The sequence below is a fragment of the Bombyx mori genome, chromosome 19 (genome assembly GCF_030269925.1).
Source record: "Bombyx mori chromosome 19, ASM3026992v2".
NCBI lineage: Eukaryota > Metazoa > Arthropoda > Insecta > Lepidoptera > Bombycidae > Bombyx > Bombyx mori.
The window spans coordinates 11,635,011-11,643,616 of record NC_085125.1 but is presented as its reverse complement, the minus strand read 5'-3'; the positions used below and the strand labels follow the sequence as shown (position 1 = coordinate 11,643,616).

Here is an 8,606-nt window from a genome sequence, read left to right as displayed (position 1 = left end):
GCCATATGCTCATCTGCCTACAAGGGCAATAAAATAAAAAAATATATCAGGAGATGACCAAAATGGAAGAACTTGTTTTAAGCCAAGCATTCAGCTTGGTAAAAAAGAAAGGAGCATACATTTTCCCGAAAAAAAAAAGTTTTTTGTGTGTTGCTCAAATAGCTGGACTGGCTCACGGCCCACCTGTTATAAAGAGGTCACTGGACCAGATATCAACAGCATACATCCCGCCAACTACCTTGAGACATCAGTTCTAAGTCTCAGTTTGAAGTTCAACAAGTTATCCGCCCTTCAAGCCGAAACGCATAACTGCTTCACAGCAGAAATAGGCGGGGTGGTGGGGCCTACCCGTAGAACCTCATAAGACCACCAGTAAAACAGTGGCCTGTATCATTCCGGTCCATAAACTATAAATTAATCTGTGGATCCGTCGATACGTAAAATCAAAAACCATGAAAGACATTGACATGCTTATTACACGCAGCGTTCGCGAGTCGTCAAGTCATGGTACAAAAATAATTTAAGCTGTAACCGATCTCTGCAAAATCTCAATTTTGCGTGATCGAATCACGAAAATACGTAGGAACAAACTTTCACATTTACAATATTCGTAACAAGTAACACTGTATTGCAGATATTTTTGCTTCTTTAATTCTATTTAAAATAGTCGATTAATATTGTTACGCCGGTAAGAGTAGCGCCATCTATCGCCGAATAGTGGAACGAATATCGAAGGATCTTGAAGCATCTAGAACGCTCGGGGAGTACAGCGCCATCTATTGTCAGATAGCGGAAACACACAATACTAGAATTTTGTGGGATATCCTCGGCGATTCTAGAGATTTCGTCTCGACTATAAAAGCGTTGCATAGATGGCACGCAGTCAGTTAGTAATCGGAACTACTCGAAGCGAAACAGCGAACGGATCACCTGAAGCGAAGCGCAAGAAGCGAATTGAGAGTTTTAAGTGTTTGTTTAGTGTTTTAAGTGTTCCAAGTGCTAATACAGTGTTAACTAGTAATTCGGTATAATTTTTTTTTTATATCCCGGACCCCAGCGCGTAACAATATATTTAATAATTAAAGAACAAGTACAGAGTGAATCCAAATTATTTGGTTTTTTTTTTTCTAGATTTAAGAACGAACTCTCTTAACGTCAGTTATTATTGTCTTGAACGTCGCCACCTACCTTGAAACTTCAGTGTGCTTAGTGCGAGTTTTTTAATGTTCTCTATAGCGTAAAATTTAACTCAAATTTGTAAGGAGTTGTAACGTTTGCCTACGTTTTTTTTTTATTGCTTAGACGGGTGGACGATCTCACAGCCCTCCTGGTGTTAAGTGGTTACTGGAGCCTATAGACATCTACAACGTAAATGCGCCACCCATCTTGAGATATAAGTTCTAAGGTCTCAACTATAGTTACAACGGCTGCCCTACCCTTCAAACCGAAACGCATTAGTGCTTCACGGCAGAAATAGGCAGGGTGGTGGTACCTACCCGTGCGAACTCACAAGAGGTCCTACCACCAGTAATTACGCAAATTATAATTTTGCGGGTTTCACTTTTATTACACAATACTATTCCTTCACCGTGCAAGTCACTCGTGAACATTTGTTGAGTACGTATTTCATTAGAAAAATTGGTACTTGCCTCGGATTCGAACACCGGTGCATCGCTTCAACACGAATACACCGGACGTCTTATCCTTTAGGCCACGACGACTTGCCGCTAGGGGCGCTGTTCCAACTGCATACAAATCTGAGTTAACTTTTACGCTATCGAGAACGTTAAAAAACTCGCACTAAGCAAACAGGTCGAAATCTCAATTGCGTGCAGATTCCGGCGATAAATGTTGCACATCGTTTGAAAGATCGGCAAATGTTGTCTATCGTACCTTATTTCTGTCGCAAACGTTACATGAATAGTGTGCGACAGAAACAGATAGCCGTTCGTCTCTTTCTAAATATCGATGTGCAATATTTGTCGTTGGGTACTGTAACAGCTATCGCGACGTGTTAAATTACAGTTGATGACCAAACTACCACTCGGCTCAACTGGGTTGGTGGACGAGCTCACAGCTCACCTGGTGTTAAGTGGTTACTGAAGCCCATAGACATCTATGACGTAAATGCGCCACCCGCCTTGAGATACAAGTTCTAAGGTCTCAAGTATAGTTACAACGGCTGCCCCACCCTTCAAACCGAAACAACATTAAATGCACAATCACGAACTTTTTAAATCACTACATGACTAAATAATATGTAAAGCAGTTAAATCTCTATAATTAATAAAAGAATTTTGTTTTAATTTGTAAAATTAAATGCAGAAATCTTGAAATCCCATCTAGCTCTATTTTCTAGCGCGTTGATGTCTTTTGCGCCCGGGAAAGATTTTTTTATATTGTATTCATAATTCAGATACCCTCACAATTTTCTCTACCAACAATCATTATGTAGTAGATATTACATTATTATTGTATTTTCATATTTATTGTCATAAATCATATAATATTTTACTATATTATTTATGACTAATTTTGGATGTTTGAATTAATTAAAAAATATTCGAAACGGGAGCTCAGGTTATAATAGTCATATCTATTTTAATAAAACATGAATTTAATTGTTAGAATTCCATCTATCATAATCTTAAAAATACACAATTGTTTGACTTTTTTTTTCTCCTACCTATGCTGATAGCCTTGAGAATAGACATCTACAACGTAAATGCGCCACCCACCTTGAGATATAAGTTCTAAGGTCTCAAGTATAGTTACAACGGCTGCGCCACCCTTCAAACCGAAACACATTACTACTTCACGGCAGAAATAGGCAGGGAGGTGGTACTTACCCGCGCGGACTCACAAGAGGTCCTACCACCAGTCATCACACAAATTATAATTCTGCAAATTATTATTATTATTATTTCTATATTTTATACGTACATACATTGAGTAAGTAGACAGAGTCAATATTTAAATATGTTTTCCACAATATTCATTAACACATCAAACTAATGACACATAAATAAATAAGCAAAATTAAAAAAAGCCACAAAATTCATGTAGTGTCAGCTTCGCACGAAGCATTCCATAATTTGCTTCCATTAAACAACTGGCATACAGAAACTTCGCTCCGTTATGTGACTATCCAAACTGAACTTTGCTGCCCTGGAATAAGGTATATTTATTTTTCTTGAGTATAAAACCAGAGATCATTTTGTAATGGTACATTAGGCACGGCAACGAAGCTAAGGTGTTTTAAAAATGAACTCTATGAATACAGCAGTATGGTTCTCGAGTTAGAACAGGTAAGTGATAGAGGAGGTCATGTTATAGTGGTTAATGTTTACTTTCCCCAGTGGACTGTTCGTACGGAATGCTCCGATGTGCCGACTGGCCGCGTCGCTCTCCTATTAACCAAAGATTATGAATGTAGAATCTCAAATGAAGTATATTTTTGGAACGAAGTTCCTTAAGGGACGATATGGAGGGGTACCCTAACCGGGGAAAAAGTCCGTAACGTATGATTTTTATTAGTAATGCACACAGCGTACGACTTTGTAATAACGTACAAAAAATAACATAGCTTTATTATAAATTTTTTATAAAGCATTATGAATGAAATAAAGTTGATAACTTTGTAAAGTAGTTTTTTTTTTATCTATAACAAAATCATAATAAAAATGTATACCCGAATAATTATTTTCTTTATACCTCGAACAGAACTTAAAATTAATATTTTTATGATAAGGAACTTCGTTCCTATCCGGTGTCCCACGACATCACGCATCTTTTTTTCCCTTTTCTTCATTTTAAAGTTCTCGGTGGAACATGACCTCTCACACATAAATATGTACCTACTCTTGAAGAGAAACCATTTTATTACCAGTTTTTTTAATACAAAGTGTATTCTGCATTTTTCTCAAGTAGACCGGTTGCTGTCATTCGCCATATCTGCCACTTGGAACGGGAACTGATTGTGCTGGTTATTGTGTGACAGATTTATACGAAGCGCTAATCTTAATCTAATTAATCTTATTCTTCCATTCGTTTCATTTTGATGATACTGAAGGGCGAGAGGATATTTGATTTAAACAAAATTTTGATTAATAGGCGACATAAGCCGACTTAACCTAATAAATTTGCGTGCGGCACTAAAAAAAAACATAGGCGATATTTATCTTTGTAATGAAAGGCCGTTTTATTTGATATCAGTATCAACAATTCGATGTTTTTAATTGAACTTCAATTATGTTCTTCTTCTTCAACTTGTGTCCACCCAAGGCTGAGTGTAGGTCTTCTCGAATGCACCCCACTCTTTTCGGTCTCTTGCCTTTCGCATACCATCCATTATGTTTACCACATTCAAGATATATTCATAGTTGAAGAAGTTTTTTTTCTGTCATAATATTTTTTTCAAATTTTTATTAAATGGATCTCTCTTGTAAAGTTGCAAAAATATCTCTTAAGCCAAACAATAGCCTTTTTTCACCCGTCCACATGTATTTCAGACATTGAAATTTCGAATGTTTACCGATACAACGAAGACTCATTTGTCTCTCAGAGGACACGATCCGCTAATCTGTCTACCGTAGAAGGTTCTATGCAGAGGCGACGCGAGCCGACCGTTTCGTAAACAATTGCGGGCAGTCCACAGACGGCCCCCGCGAGAGCCACGCGTCCATACAAACGACCGGTGAACCGCGGTAGCAACGTAACAGGTGCGCTGTGCTAAAAAAACACATCCAACAAAAAGGCCCAAACTGAGATTCGTTCGTGAACCATTTCAAAGTTTTTTTTATTATTTTTATTTATCTACCTCAATCAATGTACCGTTGTGAGAGAATCCCATTTATTTCGCCGTTAACCGCGTGTGCTGGTATTGTGTTGTGAGATCCGATGGACTACTGGTGGAAACGTAATGCCCACATTAAATACCTCCTTCGCGACCTCTCACTGGCTGAAAACAAAAGTAGTATAATCGAATTCGTGTGAATGTGTACTAAATTCATTGGAATGTTACTTTACTTTACAGTTGCCAGCTGTTCAATTATTTTATCTGTGGTGTTGTAAGTTTTTCAATCTAGTCGATGATTAGTACCTGTAATGTAGGACCTTCTTATAGAAAAAAAAATTATTATGTGCCGTATCGTGGGACACCGGATAGGAGCGAAGTTCCTTATTATAAAAATATTAATTTTAAGTTCTGTTCGACGTATAAAGAAAATAGTTATTCGGGTATACAGTTTTTATTATGATTTTTTATTGATAAAAATAAAATAAAAACTGTTTACAAAGTTATCATCTTTATTTTATTCACAATGATTTATAAAAAATATATAATAATAATATACAAAGAAACAGCTATTTATATGAATAATAATAATAATAGCCGTCATCACGTAGACTATACATTAGACACTGTATAGCCATCATACTAAGACTATAGGTACATAAATAATAAAAATCTTACGTTAGGGACTTTTTTCCCGGTTAGGGTACCCCTCTGCAACGTCCCTAAGGAACTTCGTTCCAAAAAAGTAGCAATGAAGGATTTGCTCAAAGCAGTTTTTTTTCTCTTTTTAAATAACGATCGGCATTTGGCGTGTATAATCTGAATTTTAAATATCTTGTGTCAGTAACACACTTTTGTCCGCTGCGTCGCGTCGATTCTAAAATGCGATAATTATACGGTTTTTGCAACATCCGCGGACCAAGCCTTCCGGCTGAGATTACGCAAGTGGCACACATAAATGTTATCAACATCTTATAAGTTGAAATCAAGAAAATATCTTATCAAAGAACAAGGTGGTATATTCATATTGGATCAACTTCTCATGTGAACTTACATACTTCCCCTGTAGTCTAAGTAAATTCTTTACGGAAATATGAACTGGAAAATGCTCGTAGTGGTATTTTTTTTTTTTTTATTGCTTAGATGTGTGGACGAGCTCACAGCCCACCTGGTGTTAAGTGGTTACTGGAGCCCATAGACATCTACAACGTAAATGCGCCACACATCTTGAGATATAGTTCTAAGGTCTCAGTATAGTCACAACGGCTGCCCCACCCTTCAAACCGAAACGCATTACTGCTTCACGGCAGAAATAGGCGGGGCGGTGGTACCTACCCGTGCGGACTCACATAAGGTCCTACCACCAGTAATAAATGTATGGTAGGTATGTAAATAATGTATTAGAATCATGAAAAAACCACAAACAAGAAAGGGCCTTTTTCCTGCCTATTTGCTGGTAGCCTAAGAGGCTATTCCAGCTACGCCCAGACGGGTAGATGAGCTCACGGGCTCAACCTGAGAGAGTTTGCTAACACTAGCCCTAGCAAGAGTAGTGCTTCGCAGAATCTACCACCGGATCGGAAGCGCGACCCACCGAGGAGATCCGGCGTGAAACTCAGTGGGATGTGTCTATTGGTTAGTTCGCTCGTCTAACATTTCGTCGTAATGGACGAGTTCGACGAGGATGTCTTTTCTTTTTTCCAAGTATGAGACGCATATTTAGTTAAACTTAAGGCATTAACAATTTTTTATTAGTTTCTTTACGGGCTCTACAAGTAGAGTTTAGTTTATTAAATATGCTTTGCATGCATAAAATAATTACGAGCTCTACATAATAAACCTTTACTTTCGCAGGCTTGCATTATGCTCGGTTACCGAATTTAGATCATTTTCACAGTTTTTATAAGAGAAAATATTATTAGTAAAAATTATACTATAAATAATGATATACATAAATACGACTTCCTCAAATTCAAAGTCAATGTAAACCTAAACGTCATGACAATGTATATATTTGTTGAATTACAAAACATGTCTCTATCACCGGTCTCGGAAAAAGCACTAAGAATAACCGGCGAAATAAATTCAGAAGATGTATTTTTTTTTTTATTACTCATTTGTGTTCATTTGTTTTTAAAGCACCTATACAATAACATTATAAAAATATATATAGAAATAGTACATTAAAGTATAAAAGTCCGGAGCGAACTTTGGATTCCCACCTCGTCTTATCCATTATGTAAATGTTTTCTTAAGCCTAAATACATTATATATGTATATATACAACAAATCAGTTCCTAATTTACGTATTAACACCATTGATAAAGCACGCTTATATTGTTCCTAGTATTTTTATTGTACAGTCACTTTAATCTACTTAATCCTCTCATCGTGCATTTTACCTTCATCGCCCTGCCTTAAATTATATCTTGGACAATGGTAAAGGGTAGTTCACGCAGGCTATTACTATTCTAACCTTTTCTGCCTGCCGTAGCCATAAATTCTTATTTTATGAGGACGGCGTTTTTCTTTAAAACAGATTAATATTGTAAAGTCTATGAACTCAAAAAACCCTACATAAATATTGTCATAACTTAGTATTAAAAATAGGGGTTAAGTGCTTAAGAACAAACTATGGGTCTTTAGAGGTTTTCATTCAAATTTCGATTATTCGTGTATTTCTTATAATTCATTTTTACGCGCCATTAGTTCGCACACAGAATAGTCCATAAATACAGATTACGAAAAAACAACACCGTTATAAATCGCCCACGGTAAATTTTATCTGTGAATCGAATTACAAAAAAAAAAACTTTTCGTTTCGAACAAAACGTCATTTAAGCGAAATGTCAGGGTCTTTCGATTGCTCATTACAATATATTAACGGTTTCGATACAGATGCCGGATGCTGTTCAAATGTCGACAGAGTTTGAGAAGTTCGTCGTAATTTAGTTTAACAAGAGCGCTAGATGATAATTCGAAATGATCAAAACTGTTTATTACTTATTATTGTTAACGTTGAATTTAAATCTGTTAGCAGTTTTAATGAGTTTTAATGAGTTGCTCGCTCCGCGAATTTCAATATTGCAATAATTGTTACGTTATAATACTCATTGTAAAAATGAATATTTAAAAAAAAAACCTAATATGAAAAAAAATATCTAATATTTAAAAAAAAAGACATACCCGCTGAGTTTCTTGCCAGTTCTTCTCAGGACGGAGGCTAGTTTTTGTGAATTGGCGGTAGTTCTTTTTGACGTTCAACAAGTATGTACTTTCATTTATATTGAATAAAATATTTTGATTTGATTTGATTTGAAAAAAAAAAGAAGAGCTGACGGAATACGGTCAGCGGCCTTGTCTTTTTATTTAAATCTAAATTTAAAATTTACGAACTGGTAGTAATAGAACATTTCGTGGATCTTATGAAAAAGACGTAAAGAGGTATGGGTAAAGAAACAAAAAATAATAGAAGACTATTATGGACTGTATCTATGTGAACTCTTTTAAATAATACTACCTAAGACTTATTCAATAGCTTCCAGACTTGTAAGACCCATGTATTGCTCACCAGCCGGTCATTACTGGCCTAACTAAAGGAAAAAAATAAAAACAGCGTTCTGATTTTAAAAAAAAAAACAAAAGTATTTTATGTATGAAATCATTTCGGTAGAAGTAGCTCACCTTGCCCATACATGTGGGCAAACACAATAGCGAATCGGAATGCAATTAATTATACCAGCGAATGCAATGAAATGTCTTCACTGTTTAATTAAAATTACTTCTTGAGCCACCCACCTTGAGATATAAG

General features: G+C 36.1%; 2 protein-coding genes across 6 annotated transcripts in view; one reads left to right on the top strand and one right to left on the bottom strand.

Moving 5' to 3' along the window:
- Positions 1 to 8,606, bottom strand: part of LOC101739626 (dnaJ homolog subfamily C member 13) — a 468,160-nt gene that overhangs the window by 210,844 nt on the left and 248,710 nt on the right. The window lies entirely within an intron of this gene.
- Positions 4,631 to 8,606, top strand: part of LOC101744686 (hillarin) — a 73,054-nt gene continuing 69,078 nt past the window's right edge. Inside the window, exons 1-2 of one of the 4 annotated variants that reach the window (XM_062674101.1) lie at positions 4,640 to 4,918; positions 5,036 to 5,069. The gene's annotated coding sequence lies outside the window, so the exon portion shown is untranslated. Of the gene's footprint in view, positions 4,919 to 5,035; positions 5,070 to 8,606 lie in introns of all 4 variants that reach the window. The other 3 variants (XM_004922413.4, XM_012694428.4, XM_021351079.3) reach the window with 3 other exon arrangements.